The 25065-nt window shown below is 47.1% G+C and overlaps 1 protein-coding gene across 3 annotated transcripts in view; it reads left to right on the top strand.

Annotated features, from left to right (window-relative positions):
- Positions 1 to 25065, top strand: part of MSTO1 (misato mitochondrial distribution and morphology regulator 1) — a 1020943-nt gene that overhangs the window by 18098 nt on the left and 977780 nt on the right. The gene's annotated exons all lie outside the window — the stretch shown is intronic.

Genomic DNA, 25065 nt, shown 5'->3' with positions numbered 1-25065 from the left:
CTTATGACTCTCTAACGCCCACCCCAGTTCACATTGAGATCTAATTGGACAACCATGGCTCTGCCTACCTTGGGCCTGCCAAAAGTTATCAGACTTGTACCTAAATCCACTTGTTTTAGGCTTGTAATATTAATAACATTTAAGCACCAGAATGTGTTACCGATGGTGCCTTAACAAAAGAGTCACCCACACTATGTACCCCAACTGTCAGTTCAAATATCAGCTAAGTAAGGGGGCAACTTGGATGTGTAACCACATCTCATGCTTCCAATTATTTGTACATATGTCGCATACAAGTGCCTAGAAGTGATAGCCTTCCAAGTTAACACATTATAAACCTGAAATATGAATTTGCCCTTTAAGGATTTTGAGTAGGTAAATGTCATGCTCCGAATCCCCAACTTTAGCATTGCTAACATTACCCTATAAATGGAGAACAACATTGCAATATAATTTACTTGGTCTGCAAGGGACAATGAGTATGGACTATGCCTGGCATTACTCATACATAGTATTAGGACAATGGATAATCGGGCGGAAAAAATGCTGTACACACAATCTGCATCTTTCCAAATTTTCTGAGTTCCATTGGACATAGAACGTGCCAAAATGGTAACTCTGTGCCGGGGGCGAGGAGGCATTGGACAGGGGAAGGTCACAGGAGGCAACTCCTTGGGGGGTGAAAATCAAATCGCCAACGTTCAAACACCAAGTGGATGTTTCAGCAGTACAGTGAAGGAAACGTGTTTGTTTGCTAGAGATAGGAAACTCTAGTAACAGTCTAGGAAACTGCACCTTCCGTTTCTTTCTAAGCACAGCTCATGAGAGCTTTTCAATGTGTGTTCTATGTATATTGCCTCTAGCATCCTCATGCATCTTGTTTAACTGATAACCGTGAATTGTAGAAAAGGGGTGAAGAAGAAGGCACTCGATCACATGTAACTTTCTTCAACAGGGCTTCATTTAAAATCTCAGTCTGGCTCTTGTTGAGTTTTGTCTAGGCTGTGGTGAGGAATGGTGGGCAACACTGTAGGCTGTATTGTGTCATTTAACTTGCTATTTTATGGTTACAAGCAGAGGTCTGATAATTAATTTACTCACTACTTGGAATCAAGTGATGTTTCAGGGAGTAAAAAAGTTATTGGCTTTTGACACTATTGATACTGTATGCTTTTAAAACTATGTTCTTTCTACTTAAAATTGAGATTGGACAGTAATATTAGACTTCCCACCAATGCCACTGCTCTGCTGGTCACTGATTCGAAAAAATATCAGTGGAGCTTACCTGGTAGTAGCAGGTGTTAGGCTCCTATATGTTCATTGTTTCCCATTTATGTTGGCCACATTTTTCTCTTTAGGGAGTGAAATGTGTGGTATAGGGCCCGGCAGCTCACATCCAGTATTCACAAACCAAGGCTCCCATAAGTCTCGAATAGCTGCCACTGAGCCCATAGAGGGGACACAACCAGGCCCATATCCCAGACATCTTGCAATCATTTCAAAATCACTGACTGTCAGAGTAGTCCACTTCATGTACACACTTCATGGCGCACCACAGTGCAACCTTCTTCCAATGCCTATCCTCCACCTTCAGAGTTGATGGCCTCCTGGACCTTTGTATCACCAGAGCAAGTTGCAGAGTCCAGCGCTGCCCATGCAATCCCTGTCTCTCAATCTCCAAAACCCCAACATGGGATCCTGGAAGCCTGAGTCAAAACCATCCTCCGATCACACAAGGAAGAGGGCAGGAACCACCACGGAGGGACTGACCGGTCGAGCAGAAGAGGATACCAGGAGTGCCTCAGCCACACAGGCGCCACCAGAATCACCTGCGACATAGAGTACCAGTTCTTGATCAACACCATGGGAAGTAGAGGTATCGTAGGAAAGGCATAGAGGAACCCCTGTGGCCTGGATACCCTCATGGCATCGACCCCTCCCACTCCCCAATCTCCTGGAGAAGTGAACCTGAGCAACTGAGCATCCTGAGGAGAAGGTGTGTGACTAAAGAGCCATGCAGTAAGACGCGCTTGCTCCTGCTGCTCCGTTATGATCCTGGACAATAACCATGGCTATACGAAACGTGTGCCTTTAAATTGATGCCTGGATACATGAAGTGGCCATGCAGACAGGTGATTGATCTGCAGACTGGAGGGAGACGGATCACCTGAAATATGAGCAGTGGAAAGCCGGCAATCCCATAAGATACAAGCAAAACAAGATGGCAGAGGCTGGGTAACAAAGGATCTAGTGGATGTTGACCGAGGCAGCGCGGCTCAGCAGTAGCAAGTCACCGGTGGATGCTGCACATCGGATCGAGTGTTGCTGGCGGGACCCGAGCCGCAGTGGACCCATTAAGATCCAAACATAAGTGGCTTGTAACATTGTAGCGGATTGCTAAGTGTGCCCGCGACTGGGAGAGGCACATAGGATGTATTCGTTTGCTACAGGTGCGGCATCAAAGCCGCCAAAGAGCTAAGGATATTACATTGAGTGGCGTGGCAGTGTGCAGCTGTTCAGCCCACAGTGTGACAGGCCTGTTGTGGCTCAGTTAGCTGTAACAATTGAATACAAAGCCGGGATAGACTGGCAGAGTGAACAAAGGAAGATTAGGAATGAGTCCACATCGGATATTGAGCAGCTTCCACTGTGGTCCGCCTGCAGCAATACGAGTTAGTGGCTGCGAGCGTACTACAAACTGTGAGCGGTTTCCACTGTGGTCCGGCCCACAGGAACGAACGCTGCCGATTTCATGAGGGAAGCAATACGCAGTAGGGTTTCATTACGGTCCGGCTCAAAATGAGGAGCGAGGCCTAACTGGGGTGGAGGAATTTTTTGGCGCTTCCACTGTGGTGCGCCCCACAGTGGGAGGTGCTGCCTGCATGAGACATTCTACTGCAGGTCCGGCCCGTGATGAGGAGCGAGACATGAGGAATGAGTAAATATTGTCGAATGCGGTTTTCACAATGGTCCGGCCCACTGCCCATGGTGTGAACAATAGAAAGCGGGACAATTAACCAGAAGAATCCATCCCGGCTCAGCCGTTGAGGAGGAGCAGGGCCTACTGAAGGAGTTAATACAGCAAAATTTGGTTTCCTTTGCGGTCCGGCCCGAACGCAGCCTACAGTGCGAACAGTAGCAACTGGAACAATTTATTGAATAAATACATCCCGGCTTGGCCCATGAGGAGGAGCAGGGCTTCCTGAAGGAGTAAGCGCAGCCAAAGGCTGTTTCCTCTGTGGTCTGACCCGAATTGAGGGGCGTTTGTAGTTAAGCCAGCACGCAAGGTATATGGCCAATTTCCATCGTAGCACAACAAAGGCTACAAAAGCAGCGGCTGATGGGGATGAATGCAGAGAGCATAATTATTCAGTTGCTGTTCGGCAGAATCCAGTGCAGTTCCCTTCGAGAGCACTACACCAGATTAGGACTACAGGTGAGAGCAATAAATCCCCTTTGGTATCAGTCTGTATCACAAAGATTTAGTTGGTAGCTGTGGCTGAGGAGTCAGACTTATCTCAAGAGGGAGATGAGCAGTATTCGGGGTTTGCACAATAGGCCTACTGTACTATGGCACAAGGAAACGCTGACCAAAGCTTTGTAGTTAAAAAGTAGATGTGATACATGTGTTTTCTTAGAAGTGTATAAAATAAATATATACAAGTATCAAGCAAGTTAAATTAAGTCAATAGAAAAATATACACACTCCCTATATAAATTGTAGACCAAGTGAACCAGAGTTAAAACTGAGCAAAACGACACAGTGACAACTACACACAAGGGATCCTCTAACAATTTCTCACAAGGGAGGGAAAACACAAGTTATCTAGAAATAGGTTCTTATACACCCTAACAACACTTCCCATCAGTTGTGAACCAGTTCAGCAAGGCAGTGCATCAGTATAGGCAATACTTCAAATGAAAACTGAGCAAAATGGCATTTCACAATGATTATGCAGTGGGAAGGAAAGGATAGTTATAAGAAGGGGTTGCAACACACAGTTCGAATGGAGAATCAATCTCGAGAAGGCAGGTGTAACAAATGTGACCAGAGTCTGTAGGCCTTTGCCATAGTTAGTGGTACAGGGCAAGGGCCCAGGAGCAAAATGTTCTTGTAGCTGCAGTCAAGTCTTTGGGTAACGATATTGAAAGGTGGATGCAGAAAGCGAAAGACAATGTTAAGAGAGGGGGCGGCCAACCCAACAGGTAGGTAAAGGATTTAAAACGCCTTAAGCACTACCGAGAAGAAAGGGTGGCCTGGTGGAACAATGTACCTTAAAAATGAAGAAGTGGCTCCTGCGGTGGCTCCTGGTAGTTCCTGCAGTTCGGGTGATCCAGCAGAGGAAGAGAGGCTCTCGTTGTGGAGGAAGGTTCAAGGTTCTGCACTACCTAGGGATGAAACCAGCCGCGGTGCTGCCAAACAAAGTTTAAAAGATAAGCTCCTTTTAATCGCGGTCCGGGTCGATAGCATCTTGGCTATCCGGTCTCAAAGTGCGGGGCACTGGCGTTTCGACCACAGCAGGTTCGGGAAGGCGATTGGCAAACTGGTTGGCCCCACCAGCTCATGGGAACAAGGCTCTTTCAGATGAAGATCTCCTCTCGTCGTGTGGAGAAAAGTGGTGAGACGCTGTAGCAGGGCTTCACCGGTGGTGGTAGTCGTTGCAGATGTCTTTGGCTTCTCTCCTCTTCGGTTCTGTAGTTCCAGTGGCGACGTCTTGCTCTTCCAATCCTCAGGACCCTGCTTTTATGCAAAAAGATCCCCATTCATACAGCCTAGCTGTCACTTACACTGTAGAGGGGTCATCTTGGTAGGAGACCCTCCAGCCTATCAGGATAGAGTGCGACATGGGTTGCTGAGGCAACCCTGTCCAGGGGTCCTACTCCCCCTCCCACACAATGGACCCACCCCAGACTCAGTAGCGCCGGAAGGAGGGCTTCTGGTCAGAAGCCCGCCAAACGGACGAACAAAGGATCCCCGACCTGGGTTACGATAGTAGAGTAAGACACGAGAAAGAAGTTATCTTAAAGTTCTGGCAAATAAAACCTACCGGAGCAAAGTTAGTATTAAAATGCACCGGCGGTATGTTAGAGGCTGTCAGAAAAAGTGGTAGCCTCGAACAATGGGGAAAATCCCATAGAGAAATATTTGCAGTTGAATATTTTTGGTAGTAACCACTGCCACCAGCCAGAAACTTTAGAGAGAGGGACTTTAAGGTACCCCCTCGAAAATGAACACGGGGGGAGGAGGGGAAACTATTAACCCCTTCCAGTACCTCCATAGTAAGATGGGTTGTACTGGTTAAGTTCATAACAATTGACTAGTAAAGTCAATGGCGACTTTACATGCCCTGGGAGACAGTAGTCAGTCCCAGGGTATGGAGTCTATGTTTGGGGGTCGCTATGACACCCCGGTGTCACTGCACGGAGGGTGCTGTGTAACACATGTGAATACAGATGCTTTCTATGGAGGAGAGAATATTCCATATGCATTAAACACAAAAATAGCCTAGAACACACATAGCATAAATGCCTAAGAGTGGGAAAAAGAGTCTCGCTCTTAGCAGGTAAAAACACAAACCCTTCAAATCCAGCAAAGCTGCCGGGGGACTCTGTAGGTAAGGGAAATTAGCCATAGTATGAGAATTCTTCCTAACAGTTGCCGTGGGTCCGGAGGCAGCGTCTGCAGTGTGGGTAAACTGCACAACTGTGGCCAAAGGCCTTGAGGGGCCAATACCAATGCTGGCCCGCACATGGTAGATGCACGACGAAGCTAGCATAAAGGACTACAGCCGACGGTTGAGAAGTAAGGAGTTTACAAAGGCGGCAGCTGGATAGACACATTACACTCAAGAGCAGTGCCTCAATTGTGAAATAAGACACGGATGTGCTCTGCGGAGCTGGCGCAGATGGATATAACGCAAGTATTGCCCAAAAGGCTGGAGCGAACAGTAACTAAGCTGCTATGCGCATGGGCCTGGGGGTGACTGGATCTGTGGAGCACTGCTGAGAACAGTCGGGCGCCACCCTGAATAAACCAGGACTCTACATCCAGGGTGAGTGGACACAGCAGGCTTCCCTGGTTACACCTGGACAAAAAAGAGTGATTGTGCAGTAGCCAAGGGTATACTTATGCACCACAGTTGTCAACAAGTTACGGAGCCATCATACTGCAATGTATAGCCCCAAGCAGTCATAAGTAGCTTGTGGGTGGCAAGCGTGGGCAACATAAACTCAAGCATGGGCACGCAGTGCAAGGTGACAAGACGCTACTACATCATTAGAGCATTATGCCAAGCAACGGCTGGATCACAACACCAAAGGAAACTGAGGTCTGCCTGCTGGTGATCCGTTGTGTCATGGGTGAGGACTAAGTGAGCAGGGCGATGCTGTGGAGATCCGGTCCCTGGCGCAGAAGTGTAATCATGGCATCTAAGCCCCATAAAAGCAAGGCTAAGCAACCTACGCTAGCTACTTTTGCTAAGCCCGCTATGGCGGCAGAAAATACTGGTTCATGGTCACCTGCGAGGGAGCTGATGCTCGAGAAAGGAGATCAACGGATCCTCAAAGCCATAGCATACTTGAAAGAATCTCTTGAGGCTAAAATCGATGCCATCAACATAGATGTGAACCTGTTAAGACAAGATGTTAGGTTGCTTGCCCAACGCACGGGAACCCTCAAAGACAGTTACTGAAAATGTAATGGGCTTTAAGGACACCCCAGAAGAAGTCTGGGTACTGCAACAAGTGTGTAATCTGGAAGACAGGGCTGAAGACGCCAAAGGCCGAGCTATGCGCAATAACGTAAGAATTATTGAGCTTCCAGAAGAAGGGGCGAACCCGACGCACTACACTGAGACCTTGCCACAGCAAGAAATTGGCCCCGGTGCCCTCACCCAAGGCTTCAGTCGAAAGAGCGCATAGATCACCGACGAGGAAGCCACCACCTGGGGCCCCGCCGAGGCCGATAATTGCCCGGATACTGAACTACCGGGCTAGAGAGAAGTTCCTTGAGCACTTAAGCAAAGGTGGTACGATCCAACAAGCGTCTGCCAGGTTAACTGCATACCCAGATTACACCCTACGAGTGCAGAAGCAACGGATGAACTACATAGCAGTCAAAAGGTGATTGAGCGCATCTAACTTGAAGTACATGTTGATGTATCCGGCCAGGCTGAATGTGATTCACAAAGGGCGTTCCTTTTTCTTCGATAATTCAGAAGATGCAGATAAATGGATGGATGCGCAGAACCTGCCAAAGACAGCTGCAGGTGGCAGAGGTCTGTAAATATAAAGCGAAGCGACAGGAAGACCCCATCATATGGGGACTTCACGAAGACAAGATTGTGGACTCTTGTAGTGTTTATTTAAGAGCGCACCACACAGGAGCGCCCTACCCCTAAGATTGGATTTGATTGTTTGGATATTAGCTGTTATGTATCTGCCTACTGCACCCACGCACCAGGACAACACCCTGGAACTAAAGCGAGAAGTGGGGATGCCTGAGCACGAGATATTGAGCTGGGCAATTGTTGGGAAGGGGGGGGGGGCGGTTTAGGGAGTTGGGTTAGTTAGTTGGAAGTTAGCCTATGATTCCACAATGTATGTACTGAACGCTAACTTTAACACCAGTCTGCTGCTATGTGTCAGAATATTCAAGTGCGTTGGGGGAACTCGGAATAGTATCTTGGAATGTCAGGGGCCTTAAAAGTTTATTAAACGTAATAGGATTATGACCTAACTAAAACGCCAGAAAACTGATATTGCGCTCTTGCAGGAGACTCACCTTACAAAAGAGAAACAGATTGCGCTTGCCAAGAGATGGAGAGGCACAACGTTGGGTTTGTTGTACTCTTCTTATGCTGGAGGGGTACTAATATGGGTGGCACCGTTGATACCTTTGAGGGTGCTTGAGACCTTCCAAGATAAAGAGGGCAGAATGTTTGTGTTGCAACGGCGGATTGAACACATTCTGTATAATTGACACACATGCACCAAACCAAGAAACTGCGGCTTACTTTCGCACATTATATCCATGAATTAGTCCACATAGAGATGGTACATTTGATATGGGGTGGTGACTTTAATTGCACGCTTAACCCTATATTGGACTGGTCGGATCATAAATTCATGCACCAGCCCCATCGGCCAAAGCCCTACGCACACTTTTGCAAGCATTTAAGTTCTCAGACATATGGCAGGCTCTTCATCCGCAGGCCCATGGATATTTGCATTACGCTGCTCCCCAAGACCTGTACACTAGGTTAGATTATATTTTTACAGGGGAGGACACCTAGGGGGAATTCGAGAGGGCGTAATATAAAGCACGAGTGTTGTCAAATCATGCCCCACTGGTGGTTACGTGGCGAGTCCCCTCCCACCCCCCCAAGAGCACGCATCCCGACATGGAGATTTAGGAGGGAGTCCCTGAGAGACGAAGCATTACGGAAACTGTTAAAAGAAGGGGTGCAAGATTATTTTACGCACAATACAGAAAGTGTGGCATCAGCGGGCACGTTATGGCAAGCCTTCAAGGTGGTGATCAGAGTGATTGCAATCGCCAAGGCAAACGGGGTTCAGGCTGCAATAGAGAATGACTGGCGCAAGGTGGAGATTAAATTGGAAGCCATAAACGGTCAGAGCGATCTCCCAAGCGGGAGCAAGGCGGTTGCCCTGCAGTAGGAGTGTTTAGTACACTGGGATAGTCTAGGTAAATTGAGTTATAGGAAATATGGCGAACGGCAACATGCTGAAGGAGACAAACCTGGGTGCCTGCTAGCCTGGTTAGACAAAAGCGAGACGGAGGGGAGCATGATTCGAGCAATATATGCAGAAAACGGAGAGAGATCTGGGACGCAACAGGACATAAATAAATGTTTTTGTGAGTTCTATAAATTGTTATGAGGAGACATCCGAAATCCGGGAGTCAGAGATAGCAGAGGCTTTGGAGTTGATAGATCATCCAAAACTAGAAGCAGATGAGGTAGACAAGCTTGAGGCCCCCGTTACTAAGGAGGAATTGGAACACACCCTAAGAATCGGGAAAAGCTCCTGGAGCGGACGGACTACCTAGCGAGTACTATAAAGAATTTGCGGCAGACATTATGCCCCCATTATTGGCAATGCTGAAGGAATCTTTAGATAAAGGCATTTTGCTGCTGTCATTAAGACTGTCAATTGTAGTCCCATTACTGAAGCCTAACAAACGTGAGACCGAATTTGACTCTTACAGACCCCTCTCGTTGCTTAATTGGGATGGGAAGATACTGACGGCTCTGATGGCTAACAGATTGAAGCCAGTAATTCACAAACTCATACACTCAGATCAGTCCGGTTATGTCCCAAACAGGAATATTACAAGTAATCTAAGACGATTGCACCACATCATTGATCACACCCAAGACAGGGCACAGCTCCTGGCTGAATGCAGTCAAGGCTTTTTAAAAAAAAAATTAAACACTTAATTTAGATTTTCCATAAAAATAAAGTCACACATAAGAATAACAATCGGAACACCAGTCAATTAACATATCCAGAATATAAAAGCATAGTATGAATAGGGCTAACAATAAAATAATTATCCATAGTTCATCTGATTGACAAACAATAATTTGATAATAATATCACTAGGAGCATACACATTTTTGACATAGACACTAGACACGACAAACACCAACCACCCCAACCCTCCCACACAGTTCACCATAAGGATGAACCAATGTAAAACATGCTCTGGCACAGCATCAAGCATACAATTCATTAAATACACTCCATTGCTCTTTGTAGGCTTCTTCTCTATGCAAACTACCATAAGTCTTAATCTTCTCAACGCGTGAAAGGAGCTGCACGTGTACTAGCCATTCTTTAACATGTGGCTTTTTCCTAGTTTTCAAGACTCGTAGTATTTGCCTGGTAGCCACCAGAAAGATTTTATTAACTCAACACAACGTCACATAATCTAGGTACCGAACACAATTCAGGGATTTCAAAAGCACAGCTAATGGTGTTGCTTCAGTCAGGTGGCCATGGTTACTAGCAGTACTAAAACGTTTCGGTATTGGCCCTAAATATATTAAATGGGTAAAGTTACTATACAGTAATCCAGTGACTAGAGTTAAGACAGGCACCACAATATCTAAACAATGGGAGTTAACCAAGGGCACCAGGCAGGGCTGTCCTTGGTCTCTTATGTTATTTACATTAGCCTTGGTGCCGCTAGCAGTATACTTACGAAAAGAATATCATGAGGCTGGCATCAGATGACTGGGCAACACACACCTGAACTCCTTGTATAAGGATGATGTGCTTCTTTACCTACAACAACCGGAGATTCATTTACAATATATATCGGATGTGTTGGAGCACTATGCAGACCTCTCTGGAATTACAATAAATGCACGGCTCCATACCAGAGGGAGAGGATGACCCCCTCCCCCTCCAAAGACTAGAACAACCAGTACCCTGGACTGCCTGGATTTCTTATGCACACAAGCCTCCTTCCCCAATGCCTTCTGGAAAATGCAGACCAAGCACTCCTCACACTATGCAAGAGCCCTCCAATCCTTGGAAGAGGTATGCCAGACATTGTCCGGTGAGGAAGACTGGGAACTCACTTTGTCGTCCCCTTAAAAGACATGATACTCTTTAGTAGGAGCCATGACCATCCACGCAGAGCCCCAGCAACATCGTGGTCGCAGCCAAGCACCAGCAGGATCACAGCAGCCTAGAAGCAGGGGACCAGCAGGACACCAGCAGGACCACTGCCGTACCACAGAAGTCCAGCATCAGAGCACAAGGGAAGCACCAACAGCACAGCCCAGCACCAGAACAAAAAAGGAACCTGGCATGACCTGCAATTAAAGGACACACAGAGCTGAGCAGGTAAATGGCATCAGTAATCAGGCAAGCCACTCCTGCGTGCCCCAACCCTAAGCACCTGGGGAAATAGCAAGGCAGCCTGACCCAGTCGAGCAGCCGGCGTACTCCAGAACCCAAAACATTGCTTGTGGACGGAAAGCCAAGGTGGGCTGGCACAGGTAAGTGAAACAGTAATGCATTTGCCCTTGCCTTTTTATCGTGTTTTTTTAAAAAAATGTATTTATTTAAAAACCACCTGGCCCCCCTCTGCGGTATCCCCCCCGATCCCCACCAGCTAGGGTTGCCCCTGTGCTTAAAGCAAAAACGCCTACTTTGTCAAAACACCATTCCCTTGACACGCCCCTTTTTATCGATTCTGAAACTATAGTGCAAAGGAAGAGAAAATAAATCGTGATTGCACCTATTTTATTTTTTTAAGCGTACCTATATCTCTATTTTATTTATTTATTTTTTTTATCTTTCAATCTGCATTATTAAAATAAATGATTATGGAAAGCTGAAATGACAGTTCACTAAATTATATACCATACATTTTCTGACCTAGAAAAGATGAAAAGCTAAGCTGGTTCTTGCAAAATTGAATCCACTGACTGGCAAGCTGTTAAAATCTTAACCAGATGTTCATTAACCCACTGGACCACTTTGCCAGGTCATTTAATTAGTGAAAATGTTAATAATTTTAAAAGCAGCTGTACAAACATACCTATGAGAATTGTTTTTTAGCTTTGAAAGCCATTGAATCCTTGTAATAGCTCAGTGGGTTAAGAACCCGCTGCAAGTTTCACACAAATCACTGCAGCAGGCACATTTACCCGCCATTCTAAAAGAATCTCTCGGGGAGAAAATGTGTGAGTGCTTCTTCAACCATTTTATAAAGCACGCACCAATTACAGAATGGTCTGTTGAAAGTTTTAAGAAACTTTGCCATTATTGCCCAACCAAATACATTTTGAATGAGCACAAAAGTTTAAAACCTAGTTTAGGCACATCCAGCATTAAGATGGTTCTTCCCGAGACAGGAATGCCCTCTTCCCCCCGCCACCATTGCTGTTCACTTTGGCCATTGAACCCTTCGCAAACATGCTTAGGATAGACTTTGAGTGGGTAGGATTCGCCTGACCGTGAGGAGGGGGGTTCAACAGATCTCACGCTATGCTGGCGACCTCTTGATATACATGAGCAAGCCCTTAAGCCCCTGCCAACTCCGCAGGATTGTGCCTATCCGATCTCTATCTCCGGCCTCAAGTATTTGGGCATTCAGGTGAGCGTTGGTCTATCTGATTTCCTCCAGCTGAATCTCTCTCCGATGCTGGACATGTTTGCACTCGATGTGGTACACTGGCAGCATCTGATCCTACTGGGGAAGGCGGCACTCTTTAAGATGTTAACCCTTCCAAAGTTCCTCTGTGCTACTGGACGCTCCACTCCCGGTCCCCAATTCGGTATTTGCCAGGATTGATGCCACCCTCTGCGGGTTGTTGTGGGGCGGGTAGCAGCCATGCATTGCCATTAAAACACTGCAGCGCTCTGTGTGGGAGGTCGGAATCGGCCTGCCTGACCTCCAGCAGTATTACTGGGCCGTAGAACTGGGGACCATGAATGATTGGGTGCATGGGGACCCTAGGCAGGCCCAAATTGTGATAGAGATCGGATCGATGAGAGGGATGCGGCCCATACAAATGCTATAAGGGAATGGGGGGGGGGGGGCAGCTCTTCCACCGATGCTGCAGCACACCTGTCGCTTGTGGGCCAATGCCCACAGATGCATAGGTTGATGGGGGTGGGGGGCGACCTTGGTCCAACCCCTTTGGCCCAATGCACTCTTGCCTGAGCTACTGAAAATGGGATACTAACACAGTTGGGAGGACACTGGGATATGTACACTGGCCGATGTGGAGAGAGAGTGACGGCTCTGCACGTTTGGGGTGCTACAAAATACACATGATCTGCCGGACAAGGAGTACTACTGACACAATTGGCTAATGCAGTGGGTTCCTATTTTACATCCCTAGAGGAAATTGCACAATGCTCGCCCCTTGAAGCCAACCTCTTACCGGAGCACATTGCCACCAAGATGACCTCCACTCTATACCAGGTTCTAAATGCATTCAGGGCCAAGGAGCTCAAACGACTCAAGGAATGTTGGGCAGAAGATGTGGGGGCATAGGAATCCGAGGAATGGGTAGAGGCAATCCTGTTTGCAAGAGTGGTTCGGATATCGGCCCAACTTGGACTCATTCAATATAAGGTACTGCACCGAGTATACTATTCCAGAGCCGCATTGGCCCAGTGGGGCATAGCACATGACGATAGCTGTCGGAGGCGTGGGAATGTGGGGGCACTTTTTTCCACATGACTTGGGGCTGCACGCAGATACAGGCCTTTTTGGGGGGCTTACACAGCTATCCACATTGCTGGAGGGGGCAGGTTCCCTTCTATCCAAAACTGGTGGTGTTTGGAGTATGGGGTGAGGCTGGATTCAGTAAATACAAGAATGTGTTGTAAGCCATAAACAACGGGCCTGATGAAGAAAATTGCAGTAATGTGGGGTGTGGCAGAACGCCCACAGGTGAGTCGTTGGATGACTGAAGTGGATAGATTTATATCCCTGGAGAGATGGGTCTATCATGCCAGGGGCTGCCCCCAGAAGTTTCAGAAGGTATGGGGTAGATGGGTTGGGTATGGTTGATGGGTATTGATGTTTGGTCAATGTCTCCCTATGTTATATAAAAGATGGGATGTATGCTCGTCTCTGCTAGTATGTCATCACTTCTCTAGATACTACACTGATTTTGTTAAACAATGATAACTGTTTCATTTTCTTTTATGTGATAATTTTAAAACAATGAAAAGGTTTATTTAAAAAAGATGGTTCTTCCCAATCCCTACAAACCCTTTGGAGGCAGAAGCCAGCCATAATCTCGAGCCATAAAATATTTTCCACCAGAATAGTTTTTGTTTTGTCAGATGAGATAAGCGGCTGAGCTGGGTTTTGTGATTTGCAACTGTGCAGATGGGCCTTTAATCACTTTAACCCAAAGTAGGCCAACCACTTAAGAAGCGAGTGCACGTTTGTATGTAAAGCAAGTTTATTGTACAATCGGCCGGGAGAGGCTAAATGATTATATTTAGTCAAACTAACCAGAGTCTCCCTGAACCACACAAGTTGACGCATTATATACATTTTTGCAACAGTTAAAACACTGCCACATGTTTTAGTAGAAGTCCCCCCCCCACACATGTTGGTCAAACCTATACAAAAGAAATCCAATCTTCTCTAATTCCCACGTTTTCATTGTTCACCTTCATTACCCCTTTCCTTGAGTCCTCCGTGGTGGGTTGTGACATCAGAGTTGCACATTTGAACATAAATCTAATTCATTACAACTTCCAGCTGGCCTGGGACCTTCTCATCCCAGACGTGATTGCACATGGTTTGCAAGGACACTTCAAGGGGAGGGGGAGAAAACATGTTTCTTTGAACTGGTGATAACTATCTCACCCACCCAGACTTGCTGTTGTCCTTGTTTCATTATAATGTAAACGACTACCAATTCAACATGCATGACCATCAGACACAACCTGAGAAAATAATTGAAACCCATAAAGCATCAGTCAACTCTGCCCTTAGATGTCTCTTCGCCCCAGGTTTCGTGCTCAGCCACAAACAGATGGCCAGAACCGATCTGAACAATGAATAACGGGCTCTTGTGTTTTTCAAAAGATTGAATCTCCTTCCTGCAAGAATGCCAAGTCATAATGACCCAACCTGGCTGTAATGGACCATCTGACAAGGTCGTGGTTACTCATTGCCTTGTCTCCAACCTTGGGAAAAAAAAATGTTTTGCCAGTCATACGGAGTCATACAGAGTTCATCTTGCAAAACCTTGACTGCAGAGCCTGGCCAAACTTTGAAAAAGAACACGGCATACAGATCTGTACATTTTCACCATGTACCCCAAGCTGTCCTCAGCATATATCCCTTGAGACCCCCATGTATTCATGTTGATGCATGCATGTTTGAAAGGTAACATGTTCTCTTCAGTGGTTCCTTCATGACAAATCTCCTTTTTCGCATGTGCATTATGAAGCTCTTTGTTTTACAGTTTCTAGGTGCTTTGTGGCACATCATACCTATTTTGCAATTCTATTTCATGAGCAGTTTTGACATTTATCTTGCTGCGCATGCAAATCAAAATCTATCAACTTAAACGCACAGGAACGCTAAATGAAACCCATCCCATTCCTCACTGCTGCTCCCCCAGTCACCAATAAGGCGCGCACAACATGAACCCCTCTTTCTCATTGGAACCTTTCCTTACAACCCCAACGTTCCTCCCTTTGGTTAATACTTCAACTAACCAAGTTCTAGTTCTTTAAAACCATCTTCTTGTGGGGGGGGGGGCCTACAATCATCTCTCCCATTGCTTCCAATATGGGCATACTCCTCCGCTGAACAAACCCAACTCGTCTTCTAAACGTTTCCCGGGATCTACCCACTGCACCACACAATAATCCAAACTTGGAAGAGGACACAAGCATGCTTCAAATGAGTACCCTTGTGATGTAAAATGGTAGTGTTTCTAGCTGTGGACCGGGTCGGTGATCATGGCAGCTACTTTTGGTACTCGTTGGGTGGCACAAATGTACAACAGGTACTCCCCATCTTCTGACATCCCCCCTCATAGCTGCTAGGAGGTCGAGAATATACCTATTCTGCAAGTCAGTGAGCCTTCGGGCCGAAGTACTTATTTAATGGCACTGAAAACTGATTCGGAAGAACTCGTAAATAATAAAGGTTTAGAACAGGTCACCTGGAGCCACTTTGCGTTCACTGCTGCTTGGAAGCCAGGTGCTAGGAGGGAAGAGAAAAATGTCTCTGTCCAACTAAACAAACAAAATCGCGGAGGAATCTCAAATAAAGCTTTTGAAGATGCATCTAATATGTAGTTTGATGCTTGGTCCGGTGCAATGATCCCTCTTTTCCACAAACTGGCAAAGTCATTGGGGTCTCCATGTATGAGGATACAGGGGACGCAAGGGGTACAGGGGACAAAAGGGACACGGATGTGGCTTAGAGCATTGGCCAGGGAAGAATTAAATGTTCCTCAGGAATAACAAGTACTGGCACATGTAACGTGGTGAAGCTGCACACACATTGCCAGGCTGGGGGCAATGGTCTATAGGCATACTGTCCAGAATATATTTAAGTGCAGCTGTATTTCAGCAATGCAAAGTGTCCAACTGCATTCCCATTTGTGCCAACAGGCACCATGCTTTTGCCCTTAAAACATAGAGACAAATGGGTACGTGTCTGTATCTTAACAGATTTTTCTGGCTCCTTGAGCCATGTCAGATGCATTAAATATTTTTGTCACAATTTCCACATTCTTGTTTTACAAGTGCCACCCCTTCTTCTGAGAATACCTTCATCTCTCCAGCTCTTCACCCCATGCTTCCATGGGTTGTTGATGATAATGGCCCCTTTTAAACTCAACTGAACTCTTTGCATACACCGAACATTCTCCTGCTCTTTATGATCTGTAGCTGAACATTCTTTGTCAACTAGTAAAATAGATACTTTGACTGATTGCCCTTGAAACTGCCTCAAACCATTCACAAAGCTAGCTGAACTAAACACAGTGCCTCTGCTGCCTCTATTACATCTGGGATACACACCCTAGGGACACCAGAAGCATGGGGGATGAGAGAGCAGATATGGCAAAATCCTACACACACATATATCTCTCTCTCTCTCTCTCATATCCATACTGTTGGCCATCTTTGTACATGATGACTAGAGAAATGAGAAAGACATATAAACAAACATTCTAATATACATTCCAAATCCAAAGTTTTTTCTTGAAAAATAACATTTAATGGTTTTCATTTGCTACCCCTTTTTCCATTGGCATGAACTGCGAATCCTTGGGGCATACTTAACTTTGTGCTTGCTCCTGCTGTCCCAGTGGAGGGGCACCAGTGTCCCTTCGTATGTTGCTGATGTGGAACCAGCTCTTGCTGCCCTCCACCTTCACAGCAGTCGAGTTGTGAAAACCAGACAGTGTGGCCCATGGAAAAGCCGCTCATTCCAGTGTCTCACAAAGGAGCAGATGAAAATCTGGTCTCCAGGGACTAGTGGTTGCTGTGCAGATCGTTAAATTCTTTGTCCCTTCCTCCCATATGCTTTTGGTGAGAAGATACAACCTGTGAAGATCTAATTCTGACAGATTTGGTTAAGGCCCTAAGGTACTCCCTAAACTCCTCACAAAAGAAAAAGAAAAGGATCCAGAGTTGGAATCCTCCCGTCCCCTACACACTATCTAGATCCACCAGTGTGGCGGTTGGTCATCAATTTAGAACCATCAAAACCAGTTTTTCATTGATAAATTATTTCAATGTGCCAGTTCAATCAAGTGTACATACAAACAGATATTCTAAAACAAAGACATTTAATCATGAAGAAATATATAAGCAAAGCACATCCAATAGTCCAATGTCAATGGCCGACGCGTTTTGAGGTATTGCCTCTTCTTCACAGGCATAATGGGAGATTAGGTGTAATATCTCTATCTGAAAGCGGGCATGGAGCCCCATGTGCCGTGCAGAATATCAAAGATCTGGTAGTGAGAACTACAAATGCTTGGAAAATCCCATCCTGGTCACCTCATCTGCTTATAGTAACAGCCGCTGCCGTTAGCGGGAGAAGAGGTATACATATGGCAGGGGCTTCAACTCGTAGTTGGTAGGATGGTGAACATATAAATATATGATCCCTTAGAGACACGAACAGTCCATGTCTTTCAAACTTGATGCTGTGTTGGTAACCAGGGAAACGGCAGTCTGTCGTCTGGGCGTGTCACGCTCAAGAGACCACGGATAAGTTGTTGGGTTGTAGTCCGTGATCATTCCGTTCAGCATCCGTAACTAAGGAAACAATTATTAGGTGCTTAGGGTCGGGGCACGCAGGAGTGGCTGGCCTAATTACTGATGACATTTACCTGCTCAGCTGTGTGCCCTAAACTCCTCACCCAGGAACTCTGTTGCTTTATGTGCATCTAATGCTGTGCATGCAGGTGAGAGCAGTGTGTGTAACCTATGCCCAATGTCATGAGAGCTAAGGTGGTGGTCTTTCCCTGGATGATTCCTCAAATAAAACAAAAACAGTGGCATACAATACATCAAATGTTTACGTAAATCACTACACATTTTGGATAATCGATCGAATGTTAAGAACCTTATTGAGCTGCTCTACAATCCGGTTGGCCTGTGTGAGGTGCACTGAATGCGACCTGTGCTTGACCCTCCCCCCCCCCCCATCCCCCAAGAGCTAAGTGAATTCTGAGAACAATGTATTAAAGAAGTGGGTTCCATTGTCAGACTTTAAGACCTCACAAATTCCCCACCTTGGAAATGCCTCCCTTACCAAAAATGTTGCTGCAGAATTGACATCATTGACCCTCCCCTAAACATCTCCCAGATACCGAACTCTTAGGACCCGTCCAGCAGCTCCAGAACCCGTACCCAGCCAGCACACTGCGTGCCCTGCTAGGTTCTGACAGCAAGCTTCCTAGGTGGGAAGTGCCGGAGAGTCTCTGGACAGAGGACAAGGCTGTTGCCTGCTAAGACCCTCCTGACCATTGGGCCATCCGCCTTGAAAGGACACAAGCCCTGCAAAGAAGCTAGGAGGAGTGCCACACAAGCATCATCCAGCATCCATCTTTTTAAGGACAATTCCGAGACCGTTGAGTCTTCAAACTGCATCCGGCTGCACCGCTGACTGTTGTCACACAGCAGTCACCAAAGCCGTCCGAGTTGCCTCGACCAGCATTCCAGATCCGCCAACCAGCACAGAGACAACGATTCTTGGCCCTGAGCCACCACACTGGATAGCCTGCAGACTTCTGTCCAGTCTCGCTTGCCGAACTGCCTGCCGCCTGGTACCCGCAGCTGTTTCCCGCCACTAACTCGGTCTTACAGGCTGCGAAGCGCCCTGGAACTGCCTCAGCGTGGTGAAGCACCAAGAACTTCTTCAGCACCAGTGACAAGTTCTTCACCCACGGAGGAGGGCTGGAGCCCGTCCCTGCAACACCGACCCACCCGTATGCGCCTCTTTAGGCCGACTCCTACGACAGATGCCAGGGTAAGGCTGAGTGCATGTGATGGCACAGTCCGCCTCACCGGAATACGCCGTCTACTCGCGTCTCAGAACAGCTCACTGCAGCAGCAGCAGCGTTCAGTGAGCTACATTTCATTCATTTTGTCCATTCGTTCGTGTTACTAACACATGTACCTGCTGTTAAGATGGCCGCCGCTTCGGATCATGCCTCTGTTGCCTAGCAACGCCTCACTTCGCTTCGTAGGACCTGATTGGCCTCTGCGCTCTACATATTTGTTCCGGTTTCACCGGATGGAGTTAGCCGGACTGGCGCTCTAAAGGCCTGATACTTAAGGCCGCTTGTCTGTCCGTGGGTGTCTGTGCCGTGGCCACCCCCCTAACACTGCAGTCAGAATGCGCAGTGCCCCCCTAATGTGTTTTAATAATGCCTCCCAAGTGAACCCTTACACTTGGACCGCTGTCCTCTTCACCCCCTCCCACCGCAAGGCCGTGCATGAAGAACACTGACTATTGCTGCCTGTACAAGTTGCATAGTAAGGTATGTCGGATGCACTGCCACATGTATTTAACTATTTCTACCGCTTTACTCGATTAACACACATCTTTCTGCCCACCTGCTACAGTGCCAACTTATTTATCAGTGCTGTACTGCACCACAGCCCACTGTGCCACAAATATTGATTGTTGCATTTCTGCCCACTGTGCCACTAATATTGATTGATGCATTTCTTCCCACTGTGCCCCAAAATATTGAATCCTGCATCTAGCCCATTGCATCATGAATATTGATTGTTGCATTTCAGCCCATTGTGCCTCGAATATTGAATTTTGGATTTAGCCCACTGTGCCCTGAATATTGATTTGCTGCACTTCGGCCCACTGTGCCACGAATATTGATAGTTGCATTTCTGTGCCACTATTACTGATTGTTTTATATTTTGCCCATTGTGCCCTGAATACTACTCCCTACGACTGTGCCCTAATACGCCCTCCACCCACCAACGGCGCACACACCCACGGACCAATGTATCCAACTATACCTCACTGGCCACCCCTCATGTCGTCATGTCCACTACTCCCGCTCATTTCAATAGCACTCACACTCTTGCACACAAACATAACCACACCGACTACGTCCCACACACACTTCTCCCCTCTCAAGCTCACCAGGCCAGCTAACCCCTCCACCATGAGCAACCTCTCCACCCATCCAGGCTTCATAACACACGACAAAACCAGGAACTTGAGGCTCAGAGCACGCACCGAGCCCTTGCCTCATCTTCGCCTCCCCAACTCGACAGCAAGAAGAAACCTCAAGTTAGGCTTTCGCACTAATGCCATTTATAATACCTCCCATTACTCCATGACCAAACATAATTCCTGCAAGCTAGCTCCTGCATGCCAGACCACTCCGCAACCTCCACGCACTCAACCCTCCAACACATCAGGACCCCACCCAACCAGCTGTACTCGCCCCACCACATCCGCAGTAACCCCACCCCTGCACCCCACTAACTCCCCCCTCACTCCTCCAACCCCAGAAAAACCAGGCCCACACTTGCTTTCAAAAACACCCTTATCGATCCCTCCAAGCGGACGCCCTCGAGATAAACGATCTCATCAGCACTCTTGACTTGGATCTACTTGCCATCATGGAAACTTGGCTCAATGAGGGCTCCAGTCCAGCCATTTCGCTCTCCCTCCTACAAGGCGATTCCATCCTCCGACAGGACTGACAACTCTCCAAAGGTGGAGGTGTTGCTCTCCTATCCAGGGATGAGCTCCCCGTCAGACTATGCAACCACACCTGGGAAGGTAACAGACCTCCTATCGGCTAAACTACCCCTATCCGCAAACTGCACTATAAATATACACATTATACACATGCCTCTCGGTGCAACTCCCAACTTCCAAGGGTAGCTCCTCCACGTCCTATACAATAATCAAAAAAACTCTACCAAAACCATCTCACTCAGCAAACTCAACCTCGGTCTCTGCGATCCCAAGGACAAAGCAGCTTGAGCCCTGGATTGGGACCTCAAAGACCTTGGCTTCACAAAAAAAGTTACTCACCCCACCCACTCTAAAGGCCGCACCCTTGACTGGGTTGCAGACCATAACCGCTCCTCCACCATAACCGCCAACCAGGCATACCCATGGATGGATCACAACTGCATCCAATTTTCCATCCGCACTAAGCCCACTACCAAACCACTCTGCTATGCCCCCCAGCTATGGTCAGAAGCTCCAGAAAACTCACAGCTAACAACCTCCACCCCTTCCTAAATGTTCATCAATGACCACAACACACTTGCTGACATCTACGCTCATACTCTTGCAAGAGCCATCAACGCCATAGCCCCAATTGAAGCTAAAAAAGAGAAATCTATGAAAACCAAATCTTGGTTTATGGATGACTTACTAGTCCTCTGCTCAAACAAACGTGCTGCCCTAACCAACTGGCAGTCCAACCCCTGTGACTCCAACAACGTAGAATTTAAGAGTCTCAAAGCAATATAAAAAAGCTATCTTCCATGCCAAATCCAATGCCATCAACCTCCAAATCTCTAAAGCCAACTCCAAGGAGCTATTCTCCATCTTCAAAGATCTCACTCACCACCCCACCCACCTGCCCCGACAAAATCATTAAAGATGAAGCGTGGTGCACTAGTATTCAGGCAGCACTTCTCTTTTCTCCAAGAGAAAATACAAACGCAACGCATTACCCAAACCCGACTTTGCCCCCCTCCCCCCCAGCCACACCCGCCCCCACCCCTGTCAAGCTAAATCCCCCTCCCCTCCTTTTTCATTTGGAGATGTGTCTGTAACTGAAGTCACAGCCCTCCTCCAACACCTCAAACCATCCACGTGCAAAGGTGATATCTCCCCACCCAACATCATTAAAGTTAGCGCTGACTCCTTGCCCCCCCCCCATCACTGCATTCATTAATGCTTCTTTCACCTCGGGTATCGTCCCATCCAGTCTAAAAGGAGCCTGGGCCCGCCCCCTTCTTAAAAAGCCATCACTTGATCCCTCCTCCGCCAACAACTACCATCCCATCACGACCGTCCCATTCTTGCTTAAGATCTTAGATAAAGCCGCCCACAATCAGATCCAGCACTTCCTGGAAACCAACTCCATCCTAGGCAATAGACAATCTGGATTCCGCAAAGGCCATGGCACCAAAACTGCCCTCTTGGACCTAAAAAACCAAATAACTAAGATAATGGACAATGGTAAACCAGCCCTCCTACTGCTATTGGACTTGTCAGCCGCATTTGACCTCATCTAACACAAAATACTAATTTCCCACCTGACTAATGCAGCCCACTTCTCCAAACAGGCCTCTTCATGGATAACCTCCTTCTTAGAAGGCAGAGCTATCGAAGTCTTTTCAGACTCTGCCAACGCCGCTCCCACTACCACTGCATTGTTCCCCCAAGGATCATGCACCGCACCCACCCTTTACAACCTGTTTACCAAGCCCCTTTTTGACAAACTGGACTCCCTCGGCATAGCCTACACCAACTATGCTGATGACACACAAGTTCCCCTTCCCGTCACCGGCTCATATGACCACGACTCTGCAGCCCTTCTCCAAATATACTTCACCATCCAATCACGGATGGCCGCCAATAGACGGAGACAAAACGGAGATCATTCTCCTAGGCCCAAAAGAAATACTGAACAAACAAAACAAAAAGTACGACAATTTCATCATTGACAACACCACCGTACCCGTCTCCTCCTCAGTAAAGACCATAGGTATCTATCTTGATGCCACCTTATCTATGAACAGACAGGTCCGTGCCATTGCCTCGGTACACCCCACCAAACTTATAAACGCCATCAAACCATTCATCTCCAACCAAAACTGCCCCTCTATCGCCCGGGCCACTATTGGTGCCAAGTTAGGTTATTGTAATGTTCTCCTTGCAAAAACCTAAATCGACTTCAAACTGTCCAGAATAACGCGCTCAGAACAGCTCTCAAAATCCCCAAAGGAGACCACATCACTCAAGCCAGACGAGATGTCCACTGGCTCCCAGTTAAGGAAATGATCACTTTTAAGACTCTTACCCTAACTCACAAATGCCTTAGCCTTTCTGCCCCCTCCTACCTATCCGAAACCATCAGCAGAGACGCTCTGCACAGCCTAGAAGAACGCACCACGCCAACCAACTTCACATCCCCCCCCCATCAAAAGAGCTAAAGCAGAGGGTATAGGCTTCCCTCATTTAGCTCCCAAACTTTGGAACGCTCTCCCCAACACCCTTCGAGCTGAAACATCCCTCACCACTTTCCGCAAAAGCCTCAAAACCACACTATTCAACTGACACTCCCTAAACTACCTGCATCACCTTGCTCCCTGTTGTATCGATTGTAACTCTGTATGTATAACCAAACAGACCGTATGTAATTAAGCTTGCTTATTTCCTGTCTCTGTAAAACTGTTAATGCTCCTTGTAACCAGATATGCTCACTGTAACAGCGCCACAATGCTTTAGGGCTGATGTGCGCTATACAAATGTTAATAAATAAATCATGGGGGACGCAGGGACCAACCTCAAGCCATCGGGGAAAATGGGCAAACAACAACTTTGAGGTAACGATAATTATTACATTTGACAATGTCGACAAAATCAATATGGAGTTCTTGAAATGGCCCAGAGGGCCTCTGTAAAACTCCCATTACTGACCTCATGGTGTTTCCAGGATTGAAATCCCTACAAACTAGACAATTCCAAACAAATCTAATGACCTGTTCCTGGAGGTTTGGTATGAACCATTCATCCTGGAGCTCTACTACAATTTGTCACAGAGAAGTGTGTGACTGGTAATGTTGCCACACAAAGCAGTTCTACAGGCATTACTACCTTCACCGTAAGTTCCTGTCTCCACAGCAAATCCATGGACGAGAGGGCACATCTTTTCTTTGCCCTTACCTCCAGTCCTTCGTTGGGTGCTTTTCTCTGCATTTCTATAATTTGAAGTCCTGGGACTGCCGTGTACAGAGCTGTCAACTGTACCTGCTGGGACACGGTTTCCATTTTCTGGGGAACTGGGAAATATGCAGCTTCTTTCACCACCCGTCTGCGGCATCATTTCCAAGTGCTATTGGATTAGTACGATTAGTATGCGCAGCACACTTAACAATCCATTCTTCATCTGGACAGCAGCACGGCATGCTGGACAGGGGTCCCATCAGATCTACTAAACCTCTTCTCTGCCACCTTGACAAGCTTGAATGCAAGGTGGAGGTTACAGATGCAGAGCCAGAATAAATAGTGACTGCCTTCCCCTTACTAATTTCTAGCGCCTCTGTGTGCCACTAACAGAGTAATGCGAAGGCAACCGTTTCTTCAGTCTGACCTGGTATTCCCCATCCACAAGGCCCACAACGGCTGCACTCATGTGCCTCTCGCCAGTGTCCTGATTGATTGTCGAGGACCCATCAACAAAAAGTACCCCCCCTCCAAAGCATCCTCCTTAACACTCCTACTCTCTTCCTCTTCTCCCTCATATGTTGCACACAATCGAAGACAATATCAACAAGTTTCACTGGCTCGGCTACAATTGTCACAAGATTGACTAGGTAACGCGATACGGGATGCATGAATGCATTCGATAGAATAACCTCATACCCCAAAACTTTTTGGGTTGCCAAAATTGACTTGGATTTTTCCAAGATCGCAAAGACTGCATGCTCCAAGTACAATGTCACCGGGCAATCCATTGTAATGGTTGAAGACTTTTGAATTGCAAAAGCCGCTCCCGCTAAGGCTTGCTCACAAGACAACTGTCCCTGCATCACTGGGTGTAAGAGTCCACTATTATATGCTAAGGGTATATGGCCCCGCAATGCTTGCTGGGCCAGGACCGCTGTCATCACTTGCCCGTTTGAGTGAGAAAACCGATTAAATGGTTTCTTGTAATTCGGTTACGCCAACACCAAAGAATTGTAGATCGCGGCCTTGCGTTCCCGAAAGCAAGTCACCATCTCCTCATACCATACTATCGGACACTTTGCGCTCCCTTAAGCACCTGCAGTAAGGGCCTTGTGTAACTA

This window comes from Ambystoma mexicanum, chromosome 1p (assembly GCF_040938575.1).
Source record: "Ambystoma mexicanum isolate Mex_15411 chromosome 1p, UKY_AmexF1_1, whole genome shotgun sequence".
In the NCBI taxonomy this organism is placed as follows: domain Eukaryota; kingdom Metazoa; phylum Chordata; class Amphibia; order Caudata; family Ambystomatidae; genus Ambystoma; species Ambystoma mexicanum.
This window is presented reverse-complemented; position numbering and strand designations above follow the sequence as displayed.